Source organism: Mytilus galloprovincialis, chromosome 1 (genome assembly GCF_965363235.1).
Source record: "Mytilus galloprovincialis chromosome 1, xbMytGall1.hap1.1, whole genome shotgun sequence".
In the NCBI taxonomy this organism is placed as follows: Eukaryota; Metazoa; Mollusca; class Bivalvia; order Mytilida; family Mytilidae; genus Mytilus; species Mytilus galloprovincialis.
Genome location: NC_134838.1, coordinates 62,645,380 through 62,661,781, shown reverse-complemented (window position 1 = coordinate 62,661,781; position 16,402 = coordinate 62,645,380). Strand labels below are relative to the sequence as shown.

Here is a 16,402-nt window from a genome sequence, read left to right as displayed (position 1 = left end):
TAGAATAGAGATAACTGTATTGTATTTGAAGCTTTAAGGACGTCCATCGGTAGTTTTACTGTCGCAAATACCCGTTTACCTGTCTCCGCTCCGCGTCGCCAGGTAAACTAAATTTGCGACAGTAAAACTACCGATGGACGTCCTTAAAGCTTCAAATACAATACAGTTATCTCTTAATTCTTTTTTCTGAAAGAACATGGCTTTGCGATATCTTATTATGAAAATTGATTGTCGAAACATAACAAAAACACAAGTAAAGGACGTTTAATTAATCAATATAAATCAAAACACAAATTCCTGATTAGTATTTCGAATTATTTTATATAGGCGTTGAGAACCTTTGGTGACCCCACGGTTTAAATGTTTATATTAAGGGCATACGATACAGTTACAGGGAATGTAATGACGTTGCTAACGTAAAATGTTATTTTCGCGACGTCAAACTAAAGGATTTAAAATCTACAATTTTAAAGCCCGTTATCCATTGGGTACAAACTCGAAGATTTTAATTTGGGCAGGTGGTGGTTCACTGTTGGGTATTTAACATTTGTGTTTATTAGTTTGATCGCAACCTCGCTTTGGTCTTTTCGAAATACGTCGGCAAGATTGCAGCAGACGAAAATTGGACGAGAAAATAATCTTCTTAAAAAAGTTGAAATAACACCTGAAATAGGTTTGATAAAGGGCTATAAGTTTATTTTGATATACGATAAAGACGGATTGATATCGATTTAATCCCGATGTCTTGAAATTTTAGTTAAAAACGACATTTAAAAACATACAAAAATTTAATGTGCAAATGAATGTCGAATTTAAGTAAACGGTCACAGCCAAAAATAAATCAAACAAGATTGTGTTAGACATTATATTTTTATGCAATTTGAAAATGTGAAGGAATTTATAACTGTTATTGCCGTACTTTAGTGATATAAGGGGTTTTCAAATCAACCAAATATTTTCACAATGAAATTTTGAAATAGCTTATTGTCAGCATATAAATTGATGCAGTCGATAACTTAGTTCATCTAAATACAGGACAAAAATGAGCAAAAAGTTGAGTGTTTCGACTCTATTTATTGACAAACTTGTAATGACAAACTTCCGGTTAACGGTGGGCATAAAAACCGGAACCGGCTTTGATAAACTCGTATGTTTCGGATTTGCACAAATGGCAAAACAATCATTTTAGTAAGTAGTAATTGATTCTTAGTTTATATATCCTGAGAATAACACGAAAGAGCAAACTATAGGCATATAATCGGAGAGAGATTTGTGAAATACGTATTTTTTTGGATATTCACTTTTAATATTTTATATATATATATAAGGTAAAGCACATGTATTTGAATGAAGATAACACATACACTTTAAGTTTCAGATCATGTATAGGAGGTCCGGCAGAAAAAGGGTGCCGACAAGCAGGGCAAATAATGGAGGCGCAGCGGCTGCTGCAAAGAAGTCGAAACAGCAACAGGAAGAGGCGACTGCTAATATTGCAGATAGATTACCTAGAACAAGTGGAACACCACCTGTACAGCTCGGCTCAAACACAGTGACAACTAATGTACTACCACACAGTCCAATAATGATCCCAGCAACACTGCCAGCAGAAACAATTTACCCTGCTCCAGGTAATACAACATTACACCAACCCCTAATTAACACAGGTTATGCCTTACCCATTGAAACGGTTAAGGCGTCAGATGACATAGCGCGAAACGTATCGCAAAATGTCAAACAAAAAGTAATAAATGGGGAATATGTAGATATGGGCAGTTTGTTAAATAATTCACAAAACATAACAGGAGTGAATCAAACACTTACATTTAATCAGGGACAGATTATATTACAACCTAAGCAACAGGATACAAGAATTAACACAATAGGTATATGGACGGATGCCTTTTTAATATATATCAGTATTTATTGTACTATACATACATCTCAGTTCCAAGAACTGTTGAAGTATATGCAAACTGTCAGGTTAGGGGCTAAACGCTATGCAGGTTTAGGATGGAAATTGTATGATGAACAGTTTAGACTACGTAGATCACAGGAGCCTGCTGGATCCTGGTCTGTCATAGACACTGAGCTATGGTTATTGTATATGCAACCAGCAGGTCCAATTAATGGGCCAGAGTTCAATATTGCACAAAAACCAACAAACAATTTTCTTAAATGCTATGCATATAATTATAATGGGACGTGCACCCAACAATATTGCACATACAAACATGCTTGTTTAAAATGCAGTGGGGTACATCCGGTTATATATTGCACTAATAGCAAAGTGACTAACTCTAATAATCCTCAGTCACCTGGGATTGTTCAGAGATTCAGATCAGCCCGGCCTCAAGCACCACAAAAAACAGCATCTAATTTTCAACCCTTTGCACCTAGGCAAATGCAAAATAACACAAGATTCCGTTCTCCTGGAGCATTTATGGGACAAAGGCAAAACCCCAGTCAAAATTAAATCTTTAAGAGAATTACTGTCAAATTATGAAAACAAAACTGATGCAGCAATGTTATTATTGGGATTTATAGAGCGGTTTAGATTAAACTATACTGGTCCAAGGATCTCGAGTTTTGCAAGCAATCTCATTTCGGCAGAAGTTCACAAAACTGAAACGAATTTAAAATTACAAAAAGAAGTGCATCTTGGTAGAATGTTGGGCCCCTTTTCAAAAATACCAATTTCAACTTTAAGAATATCTCCTATTGGGGTAGCTTCAAAAAATGACGGTGGATGGCGTCTTATAACTCACTTGTCATATCCTCTAAACTGGAGTGTGAATGATTTCATTGATCCAGAAATTTGTAAAGTAAAGTATTCTTCTTTTGATAAAGTGGTTGGGATGATCTCTGAATTAGGAAATAACGTGCTTTGCGCAAAAATGGACATTAGTCAGGCCTTTAGAATTTTATTGGTTCACCCAGCTGATTTTGACCTTCTGGGAATTTTCTTTGATGGGAAATATTATATTAATAAATGTCTGCCTGAAGGCTGTTCTATATCATGTGCCCTCTTTGAAAAATTTGCCACTTTTTTGCATAAAACAGTTGCATTGAAAGCTGGCATTGAGACTTTAGACCACTATTTGGATGACTTTTTCTTTGCTGGTGAAAGTTCAACGGATAATTGTACCATTTTGATGGACACTTTTAATGAAGTATGTAGGCAGCTAGGTGTTCCACTAGCAGAGAATAAAACAGTAGGTCCTACCACATGTATCACATTTTTAGGCCTTGAAATTGACACAGTACTTATGTTGGTTAGAATCCCCCCTGAAAAACTGGATAAACTTAAATTTATGCTTGATCAGGTCTTGTCGAAAAAGAAAATGGCACTGAAGGAACTTGAATCAATTACTGGTTTAATGGCATTTTGTTCAAGGGCTATTATATCAGCCCGTGCTTTTATTCGTCGTTTTTACGATTTGATAGCTTCAGTTAAGAATGGAAAGCCTTATTATACTGTCAGATTGAATTCAGAGGTCAAAGCAGATGCTAGAGTTTGGCTAAATTTTCTAGATCAATTCAATGGTCAGTGTTATTTTCCTGATAGATTTTGGTCGACTAATGAAAGTCTGGAATTATTCACTGATAGTGCAGGTAATGTTTTATTAGGTTGTGGAGCTTATTTTCAAGGTCACTGGGTACAATACCAGTGGCCAAGTAGTTGGGCTGATACTAGCATTTTATTGGATATAACATGTTTGGAGCTTATTCCCATCGTGCTGTCGTTCATGATATGGGGTCGTTCATTTAGAAATAAAAAGATTCTGTTGAGAATAGATAATCAGGCATTAGTAAGCATTGTGAACAAAAGAACATCAAAATCAAAGAGAGTTATGATATTGATAAGACAACTAGTTTTTCTCACTATGAACAATAACATACAATTTAGGGCACAACATATTGAGGGTGAGCATAATGCAATCGCAGATGCTCTTTCTCGATTTCAGGAACAACGTTTTATGGACTTGGTCCCGAATGCAGACAGTTCTCCAGCAGCAATCCCACAAGAATTCCTGTCGATGATTTCAGAACTGAAATGAATCATTTACTTATAAATTCATTAGCACCCAGTACACAGAAAGCATATTTGCATAGCATGGACATATTTGTTAAATTCAGAGAAAATCATGGTTTTTCTGATGTCTGGCCTATTCCGCTTGATGACTTGACATCATTCATTGTTTATATGTTTAGAAAGAAATTGTCCCACTCAACAGTATCTGGCTATATTTCAGGCTTAAGTTACTTTAATAAAATCAACAATTTAGAAGACAATACACAGAAATTTGTTGTCAGAAAATTGATTGAAGGAATAAAAAGGTTGGGGGGCCCAAATCAAAAGGACACTAGATTACCCATAACGAGAGATATATTGGAAAAATTATTGAGGTCACTGGCGGTGATTTGCAAAAACGGGTATGAGACAAAACTGTTTATGGCTTCATTTTCACTAGCCTTTCATGGTTTTATGAGAGTAGGTGAAATAACAGTTGATTGTAAAAATAAGCAGATGCATACTGTAAAATTTGAAAATATAAAGCTTTGTGATGCAAGATTAGAGGTTTTATTGACGTCATCTAAAACTGATCAGTTTGGTTCTGGAACAACAATCGTTATTTCTAAGCAGAAAAACAAAAATGTATGTCCAGTACAAATAATGGCTAATTTTATTAAAGTTCGCCCACCTTATCTGGGACCTTTATTTTGTCATTTTGATGGATCCCCCCTTACAAGATACCAGTTTTCAGCATTATTAAAAAGGTCTCTGTCAGTAATTGGTATAGAAAACAATGGATTTAAGTCCCATTCCTTTAGAATTGGCATGGCAACTACATGTGCATTAGAAGGTATTTCTGATGAACAAATTAAAGAAATGGGACGTTGGAAGTCACAGGCCTTTTTGCGTTACATTAGGATTTAAATGCCTGAACATCATATATGTACATTTATTTGTGTAAATATGTTTCTATATTTGCTTATTTTGTAATGCAGTCTTGAGCTGGCATTTAAATAATATTGTATTATGTAAATAAATGGTATGTCCTGCATCAATATAAGCAAGTAATAATTGCTTTCTAAGAATTGCAGGACATGCTACAGTTTGGATCGTTGGATCCTCGATTATTAAGCATGCCTTTGGGGAAGCCAGAGGAAGACCGGGAGGGGTAAACTTGGGGCTGCAGAGGATGGGAGTAAATATTTGGTGGCAGGGAAAATGTGGAGGTAAAGTGCTGGACATGAAAAAACAAATAAGAACCATGTTAAAATATGAAGATCCGCCAACTATATTAGTTTTACATATTGGAGGCAATGATATAGGGGAAAAAAGTTCAAAAACTCTTTGTGAACTAATAAGGAAACAGTTCAGTTGGATGCGTCAACTGATGTTGGACACAGTTTTTGTCTGGTCTCAAATTATTCCGAGATCAAGTTGGCGTTACTCTGACAATATTAATGCCATGGAAAAATGTAGAATGAGGGTTAATACCTCTATAGCATCATTTTTAACCAAAACAGATGGTTGTTACCTCCGTTACCCTGATATAAAGGCTAATGAATTATTCTTAATGAAAGATGGAGTGCATTTGACGTCTTTGGGAAATAACATTTTTTTGAATACCCTCCAGGGAGGATTAGAAATGATCATCAGGAATCTTGGCATTAATTTAACCTTCCCCGACTGTAAATAGATACAACTGTTATGTTAACATTTTATATCTGACGTTTCAAGTAAGTTACTAGGAAGTAACTTGAAAGTTAATATATTAAATTGTATTTGGCACAGCTTCGCGCAGCTACACCCCCTCTTTTCAGTGGCGGTTGTCCAATCAGATCAAGTTGATACCCTGATCTTATCGGACAATTTGGCACATTTCGCTGCGCTGGATTTAACATTCATATATTCAGTGAACAGTAATGATAGCCTCTGATTACCAGGGCTCATCAGTCAACTTCTCGTACCAGACATATTACTTAAATATATTTATATTAGTGGTTTGCCATAATTTGCGGTAGCCACATTATAATTTACATATATATTAAATACAGACATTGATAAATATATTTCAGAGCAAGATTGCCAATTTAAATACATATTATATATCATATATGTTATATTTTATTCAAGATAAAGCTGTGGCCAAATACTGCCAAAACCTTATTATCTATTTGTTATGTTTTGGGCCTCGAGGATAAAAGGATTTAAAATCTACAATTTTAAAGCCCGTTATCCATTGGGTACAAACTCGAAGATTTTAATTTGGGCAGGTGGTGGTTCACTGTTGGGTATTTAACATTTGTGTTTATTAGTTTGATCGCAACCTCGCTTTGGTCTTTTCGAAATACGTCGGCAAGATTGCAGCAGACGAAAATTGGACGAGAAAATAATCTTCTTAAAAAACCCACCACCCTCCCAATGTAAATTAATTTTGTGTTACATGTGTATTTGTTCTGAATGGAAGTAAGAAACCAGATACTGCTTTTAAGTTTATATTTCAGCTTAATTCTGCTAATGGTACTGAGATGGGAGAGTAGGAGACAACTAGTGAACACAATGTAGATGTAAAAGTGGACATTGGCAGAGCACATTTGGCACATTTCGCTGCGCTGGATTTAACATTCATATATTCAGTGAACAGTAATGATAGCCTCTGATTACCAGGGCTCATCAGTCAACTTCTCGTACCAGACATATTACTTAAATATATTTATATTAGTGGTTTGCCATAATTTGCGGTAGCCACATTATAATTTACATATATATTAAATACAGACATTGATAAATATATTTCAGAGCAAGATTGCCAATTTAAATACATATTATATATCATATATGTTATATTTTATTCAAGATAAAGCTGTGGCCAAATACTGCCAAAACCTTATTATCTATTTGTTATGTTTTGGGCCTCGAGGATAATGACATATCGGGAAAAGATGCATTTTTCGACTGATTTTTATCATTCAAACTGATTTAATTTGAAAACGAGTGCATGGACCCCTATTTTTTAAAACAGCAATTTGTTTCATTTTGCAAGGAGATTATGTGACCCAAATTTTATAAAACTGTAAATAGCGCAATTTTTTTAATTTTGATAAACATGCAGCAAAAAATGACGTTTTTTCCTCTATTCATGAACATTTGATAAATATAGAGTTATTTCGGAATAAAAATTACATAATTTTCAATGATACTTATAAAGTACAGAAATTACCGATTATTTAACAAAAAACAATTTGTGTTTATCTTTTAAAGCAAAAAAGTTACGTCATTCTTTCGAAAAAGAAAATACGGACACAAATCTGAATTTTGAGCAAATATACAAAATTTCGACCTCATTTTACTCAAAAAGTAGCACATGAAGGTATATTTTTTATGACATATTTGATTTGATCAGGTAAAAAATAGCCTATATGCAAATTTTCATCAACTTGTAAATACAGGTTCAAAACTATATCGTATGCCCTTAAGGACGTCGTGAGCAATGGGCGTCATAGACGAACGTTCACCTAATCTGTCCCAGTCAATGGGATATTAAAGTGCGCCAATCAATGTCCATAGCCACACTGTTATGAATTCGATACTATGTCTACTTTTCAATGAATTTACCATTTCTCCTTGTCGGAAGGAATAATCTCAGCAGTTTCTCGAGTATGTTCATATTTTAAATCACTTTATTTAGTAGAGCAAACAATTGTAATACATTCCATGCATACGCACCAAAATGTTTACTATTTTCTTTTCATTTAACCCAATTAAATAAAAGTAGGACACCACTGACTGACAGAGGTATTGCAATATGGTTATAGTTTGCGTCGTTTGGTTGTGCAGTATGTATAAATACACAATCCTACCCGGTAAAAACAGTAACGTTAAATCCGATACTTCGAAATAGGATTTTCCACACCCTTAAAGAACATTGCAATTACTGGGCGGCACATTACATAATAAAATGTTGGTTCTAATAAACCTCTCAGTGCTGGTGGCAGTCTTCCCAATTTACATAATCCAAAATTTTGAATTATTTTTCGTTTGTTCATGTCCTGAATATTCATGAAACATTAGCTACAAGACGATAAGCGATCAGCATACAAGTAGAAAGCATATATATATATATATATATATATATATATATATATATATATAGTACCGCCACATGGCACTACTACTTCCTTAAGGGTATTTTGTTATTGAATCTTTGGTGAATTGCTTTAATAGAACTAACATGCATATATCATAATGTTATATCTATTTTTTAAATTTAAAATCTAAACAATAATTTCCGCGTAAAATTTACTTACCCCTAAATGTGCATTTATTGCATTCGGATCCCTTTGGACTAAATCTATCGGTTCCCCCATTGTCAATTTAAAAACAAACTTTATATAGCTCCCTGAAGTATAAACACAATTTCGTCTTGGTCATATAAACAATACCCTGTAGATTGCTTCTGCATATATATCGGTTGATTTTGTTGTTGATGTATCTATAACAACGATATCCTCTAATTGGTTCTCTCGCAGGATAGAGCACTTCCTTCAAATTGGAGATAAAATATTTATATGAGAAAGGTCCTTAATCATGGCACGGATGCTGAAAGTTTAACGTGTTTACCGTAACCAATTGACTGTATGAACTCTACAATTAATAAATCTAGGTTGATTTGCTTTTTATCGATTTTCAGTGAATTCTAAGAATATCCTTTACGTTATGAAGGACGCAGGTACATATATAAAAGAGTGAAGGAATACATACTCGGATATTAAAAATACTGTATATTTGGTTGAGCGCTTATCAAGCAAACATTTGATAGCAATAATCGTTAATTTTAATATAGTTAGTATACATTGAAATGTAAAGTTTGAAAACTTTTCATCCCACATATATTTCAGTAATTGTAACTAAAGTTATTTTCTAATGGGATATCCATAATACATTTCTGATTTTGTAAAGATGCATTGGCAAATATCAATGATGATATATTTTGGAAATTAGTTGTATAGATATAATGAGAGAGAGACAAAAAAACACATCATTTATTGCTGGTATTTGGCACCGTTAAAGTCCACAAGTTCACAACACCGCCAAAGTCCACAACTATGTTCCGCTAAAGTCCAGTCTATAGAATACACTATATATTATACATAATATAAATTGGTGCGATCTAGTGAAGAAAAAAAACCCACAACAGCAAGGGTTCGACATATTAAAAAAAAAGAACTTTACAGCATTCCATCTGAAAGTTGTTACTTTGTTTTTAATTTGTATACGAAGTACCCAAAAGTTGCTGAAAATTTGCATACTCCTCCTATAGTCCAAAAAGAGATTCTGCAGTATCTTTGACTTTTAAGGACCCAGTCAAAATGTTTATGTACCTATTGGCGCACGCATCTGTTTTATCTGAGACTACTATAACACTATATGTTACAGGTTTTATACATTACTTGATTTTATAGTTTTGAAACTGAGCGGCGCACCATTTTCAAAGGTGATTTTTCAGTATATGTGACACAAATTATTTCGGAAATTTGAATGTGTTCATATATTAGACGGATACTCACACTATCATTTTCTATGTTAAGTGGACCGTGAAATTGGGGTAAAAACTATAATTTGGCATTAAAATTAGAAAGATCATATCATAGGGAACATGTGTTGATTGGACTTCAACTTCATCAAAAACTACCTTGACCAAAAACTTAAAGGTGAAGCGGGACAGACGGACAGACGAACAAACTGACGCACAGACCAGAAAACATAATGCCCCTCTACTATCGTAGGTGTGGAATAAAAATGTAGATAATGGCACCATAACCATACAAGGTTCGTGTAACATCTTAGTGTCTTTCTTTAAGAGCACTGAAAATGATGATGTGTTTTATACATGTGTTGTACTATCTCTTACATATGAAGTCATCTTGATAGAGTTTTTTTTAATGTTTTTATTCATGTATTTAGAAATTCAGATCTCTTTGTTTGTTTGCTGTGTCGGACTGATATGTAAAACCCACCTTGTATCAATTTGTTTCATTTGCCGGATTGTCCCAGTTAGCATTGGAGTGTTGGAAGACCAAATCCCAGAATTATGAATAATTTTTTTATATACGTCAGATGTTATCATTGAATTACTAAACGCTTAACTCATATAAATTTCTCTTTACTGTGACGTTCACTCACGCTTGGCCATTGGACACCCTCTTTATACTTTTTTGTGTTTCAATCTCCTTTTTTTTAGGAAGACAGGTTTTCCGAAGAAAAAAAGAAAAAAAAGGCTACAGACAACATGCAGCAATAACGTATATTGATAATACAAACTCATCACATGTTTTGTCCGATCATTCACCTTAAATGACTTTTTAACATACTTATATTGACCGATGGCTATATATGGTTTCTAATTGGGAAAACCATATGGGAACCAATATTCAAGTGAATATTTATTGACAATTTATATTTGAATTTGAGATTAAGAATTACAAATTTTGTTATTTTGTTCATCTCATTAAATAACAGATGACATATTTTTTTTTTTAAATAAATGCATATAACAATGGATTGACATTTTACTGGTGTATACTAAAATCGTATATCCGTCTGTCCTAGTGATCGTAAGATGGACGACTCTTGGATTTAAACTATTTCAATAAACTACTTGAAATAATCTGTTCATTCCTAAAGTATTTAAATTCTGAAAAATTAACAATGCTTTTGGATAATTATAGAATTTATGTAGGTTTTATGGTCAATATTGATATTAATAAAAATGTTTCCGCCAATTGTGCTTTTATCTGAGAGCATAATTAGGCCACAGTTGTATTTCTCTATAATCTGCGCAAGCTTACTGGTATGCTTCAAAGATCTAAGACATTAAAAATAAACGCACACGAAATATTTTTTAGAATATCTTTTCAAAGTTGCAAATTGAAGAAAACGATGAGAAATTGGAACATTAATCATAATAATGTAGATTTTGTTCAAAACATTATAAATGTAGACTTATGTGTAATTTACTAGATTAAATTATTGAGAAGAAAATGATTTCAAATGCGAAGTATTATATTGCCCAAAAATTCATTTAATCATGCGTGTTGCTTTATTGCAAGTGTTGTGCTTTTCTTACTAAATGGATAGTAGGTTTTGCAATGTTACTTGACGCAAAAGAATTAACCATTAAGATATGGCCTCAGTATATTAGTCTTTCGGACATATCTTTTACAATCGTGTACTTGTAATCGGGTAGATACATCTTACAGAAAGTAATTACACTTTAAGTTGGTCAATTCACCTGGAGAAAATACCGTAGGTTTGTTTTTAGCAACAAGACAAACAATCTATTAATGATAGCTTAATTTGATGCCTGGCGTGTGGTTAAGTATTTATTTTCAAGCACTAGAATTACCTTCGGAATATAAAAGAACATTGATCGACTTTGCTACTGAATATTTCATGTAAAGTGAACCGGGAGCAGTTAAATAGAATTCCATAAAGATTTTTAGAATTTAAGTATCAAATACGGAAACCAAGTTGTCAAGCATGGATCACTTATACTGCGAGCAATCAGTACTTACATGTATATGATACTTATCACGATTTGAATATGTGTTTAGATAAATTTTCAGTCCATTAAATTGTAATTTTCAAGAGAAAAAAATGCAAATAAAAAACTTAACCTTCACGCATGGTTGACGTTTGGTGGATTCGTAGTAGGATTTATATTTGGTCGGGTTTTTTTTTTTGAAGTTCGCGGTAAGCTTTCCACGAACTCCGCTTATCTCAAATAATTCGTAAAAAATGAACATTTTTCTATACAAACAACCAAGAATTTATGCAATGTCATTATATATTGAGTGATATATATTTTCCATTTAATAAAATTCGAATCTGCCGATCTTTATTTGAAAGTCGTTTACTCGTTCTGAGATTTTGACGACTTCTTATGATAAGACTTCAGAACCTTTCCTCCACCGAATTTAAGAGCTTTACGTATTTTAGAATAAATAGATTATTTACTAATTCCGCAAATTGTCATGAAAAACATTGAATTTTACAACTTCTATGGTATAATCAATTGTTATTTTTGTCTGATTTCATGAATTCTGGACCGGTAATTTCAATACCTGTTTAATACCACAATTATTAATCTACAAAGGAACACTCATCGTGATTGGACATTTGACTAGTTACAAAGGCGCCCGATTCGGAAAGTCAAAATTAATCTTCGAAAAATCCCAAATTTTGCCATTTCGGTTGGATATCTCACTCTTTAAACTTTGGGTCTTATCAAAAGAAGCAATCTCAACCATGTGCTGTTAACTGTTTGATATGATAGTTGGTCAGTAAAAGTCGGTGTTGTTACTAGTTATGTGGCTTTTTGGGATTCATATTATACCTTTTCATAAATACTATTGAAAGTTTCTGCATGTTCATCTACCATCCAAAAAAAAACTACAAAATGTACATAACTATAGGCAAATCAAATCAAAACCACGACAGAATTATTGTTTGTATATAATCTACGTGACTGAAGAATTAATTAGTACTACTTTGTTGTTGACACATTATGATAACTGATTAAGTAATTGATTTTGATTTAGTTCTGTTAATGGCTTTCCAATATAACATTGATTTCTTTCTAGTTTTTTTTTAAAGTAAAATGTCAATAGTGAAGCAATTATATAAACGACATTAATTGCTTTATATACCATTACAATTGGTAAACAGACTCCAAAGGTGACTGGACCTAGCAGGACATACCTATTGTATTTCTTGTTAGTGGATTCTCGTTGTGATTATACTTGATGTAGTTGCCACTTGACGTCATCAATCAACCAATTACTAAAACATTTCTACATAAAATCCAGAAAAAAATAAATTTATACGACAGTACTTTACGCGTGGTGCACGGGGGAATTATGTATTTTCAAAACCCAACAGAGATCGTGACTATCTGCATGTAGGCTTACAAACGAGATGGGTTGGGTTTTTTCAAGAGCCATGGTTGTCATAGAGCTCCGAACCTTGAGTATTGCATAAGGTCCTGGTCTGGAGTATCGAATTGTGGCTACTAAATTCTTGTCACAAATAACGAAACAAATAAAGAATTCATTTTTATTTTTTGTCCGTATTTTTTTCAAAAATCTTTACTAAATGAACTAGTCCTTCATGTTTTGATTGTATTTGTTATTTATGAGATCCGTAACAAAGAGGCTTTAGTACTTAAACAATAAATAGATTCAGGGTATTAACATGTTTTCTTGAACAACCTTGCCAACAAGAAAACAGATATTAAGAGGATTACGTGGTCAGACTTTTTACTATAAGACGAAAGTAAAACTTCTAACATTGTTATTTAAATCCGATGTAATAGGATATAATGAAGTTAATAAATGTAACATCTTGACGTGTTATGTATTGACGGTTTGTTTATATCGAATTTCTCGTTTGAATATCGCCGTACTTTACAACAAAAATATCAGAATTATAAGTCGATGTTGATTGCTACAGTAGTATGCTAAGGTTTGGTGTTTCTTTTTATAATCGGCTATTATATATAGAAAAGCATGTGGCTGTTAAACAGGGTAACAAGACATTTTATAATCATGTTTTTAAAGCCATGATGTTAAGACGCAATGTCCAATGAAATCTTGATATATAAATATTGTTTGTCTAGCAATCATTCACAATAAGTCTAAACCGATTAAGAGACTTATGAGTAACTGATTAGGCATATATTCAACTATTTCACAAACATATATAATTTTGATATACTTATAGAAAAAATGATAAAATTTCTTTTTAAATTGATGTTTTTTGTACAAGATATGTATGATATAGAACAAAATGACGTGTTTTTGGTTTTATTGTGTTGTTTTCTTGTTATTTTTAGTGTCGTTAGTCATCCATTGATTGTTTTTCAACTAAAGAGTTATGGGAAAAGCAGGAAACAACTATACTGGATGCATGTTTAAATCCATTAAGGAATTCTACTGGTTCAACTTTTTTTAAACACATTTAATGTATTATAATAATGGCTACCTTTTTTCTATTTTTACTGTTAATCACTTATGATGGACAGGGTTGTAAAAATATCGAATGAGTCATTATAAAATGCGCAAAATCTATTTATTTCGGAGATCTCAAAATTAAGGATATAACTTTAGTCAACTTAAACAGAAACAAAATTTTCTAATCTTCGTTCAAGGAAACACCGGGAAAGTTACTCATATTCAGAATAGGCTTAAATGTATGAATGCATGACGGTAAATTTCGCTACAATGGACATATTTATTCATTCATATTATAAAAATAAAATAAAGAAGACGAAAAAACGATAAAATATTTATTACAGAGTAGACACAAAGCTTCAGTCACCTTGACCAGCATATAGTTCCGAGAATAGTATACATGCATATTATAATAGGATAATACCAACAACATTGATTCAGTATTTACCTAAAAGAGGGACGAAAGATACCAGAGGGACAGTCAAACTCATAAATCGAAAATAAACTGATAACACCATAACTAAAAATGAAAAAGACAAACAGACAAACAATAGTACACATGACACAACATATAAAACTAAAGAATAAACAACAGGAACCCCACCAAAAACTAGGGGTGATTACCTTAATTACCTTCAGACAGTTCAGGTCACTGGTCGAAGTGATACCGATACCGATACCAATAGTATATTCAACTGTTACCTATTACCTTATCTGTACGTTTCGCATCTGACAGGCGCACCACTAAACGGTGTATTTAGGATTTTGCTATATACAGTAACACGGGTCACAATCACAAGGTTTACACTACTAAATTCAATCATTGTCAAATTGTTTCCTATTGTAGTATTTTAATTATTAAGACTTTCTAAGATAACATTACGAATACTAAAAATCTGGACTTAAAATAAGGCGTATATATATGTATATCTCAATTTTTTAGCGGACATGACGTAAAACAGCGAATAAAATAATTCAACTTTATTTATAACAAAAATAGATAGACAATGCTGTTGATTAAAATATACTCCATTCCAGGACCTTTTGTTTTCCAAATAATTAATATTACCAATAATTAATAAGTTTCAGGTCGACGGGTTCAAACAGAAAGATTTTGAAAGCAGATAAAACTGTGCATCTTAATATAATCGGCATGACTTTATCAGATGACAATACCAATACTAAAATAAAGCTTACGCACAGTTATATACTTTAATTCAGTCACGGACCCGCGATATCACGGGTGTGTTCTAGTATGTATTTATACTTATTCGATGACCTATCCCTTAAGGGACATTGACTTATCCTGAATTAGATTTGGTCAAGTAGAAAAGATTGTTTTTTCTTTCAATAACTGGTATATTTAAATGCCTCTTTGTAGCTCAGTCGTATAAATGTTCATTCTAAATGTTTTAACTAACTATGGGCGATATAGTCCGATCCGTGTGTAAGAAGATTTCCCCATGGGGATACAAATATAATTAGATTTAACCTGTTACCTGAATATCTGTCCATAAACTGACTTATGAAAAAAAATGCATATATGTACTGGCATAAAGTGTTAAAAGACATATCATATATGCTTATAATTTGTGCATGTGTACCATGTCGATATCAAAATTTACTTTCGGATTTATACCCAAGCATGTACAAATGTGCCGTGGAAGTTATTCAAGATGTTTTTTTCTTTCAATTTTACAAACCTATATACAAATGAGTAGAGGCACGGTGGGTATGGTTGTCCTGTGAGAGAACGTTCTGTGCTGGTGATTTGGTCCTGTCAGGTGCTGGTGGGTCCTGATTCTGTGCTGGTGGGTTTGTTTACATTGTATCAGGACGGCAATAAAACGACTGTTTTGTTGCTTAATTTTTCTCTGATTCGTCATAAGTACCATGCAAAGTATATTGCAACAATATTATATTGCAAAAGTCGTGCAAGTTCCTTAAACGGAATTGTCCTGACGCTGTGCTGGTGATAAGAAAAACGGTCCTGGTTCTGTGCCTTTATATTTTAGTTTAAAATGGCACATATTCAAGATCATTGATACTGTTATTGACTAATTAACTGTTGTCTGCTTTCTTGAAATTGACATTGTTGTGAATCTGTTTACTGTTATTATGAGAGAAAAAACAGCCCTATTTTTTTATTTTTTTTTTTAAATTAACTGTAATCTTATTTATTGGCCTGTTAATGGAACCCTTCTTGCCCCCTTTTAAGATAAGAAAATATGTTTACGATTTTCGGGATTACGATCATTTTGCAAGATCACCAAAATACGTTGTAATTTATACAATACTTATATAAAGTAGATGATGTGATATGTTTGTTGTCAATGGACAAATTTCCATAATAAACCAAAGGAAGTATGTGTTAACA

At 32.9% G+C, this 16,402-nt stretch overlaps 1 long non-coding RNA gene across 1 annotated transcript; it reads left to right on the top strand.

The window, feature by feature from the left end:
* The first annotated feature begins 448 nt into the window (after positions 1-448).
* On the top strand, positions 449-6,905 carry LOC143080736 (uncharacterized). The gene is made up of 2 exons (XR_012979785.1): positions 449-673; positions 1,373-6,905. It is a non-coding gene; the product is annotated as an uncharacterized LOC143080736 (long non-coding RNA).
* The last annotated feature ends 9,497 nt before the right edge of the window (positions 6,906-16,402 follow it).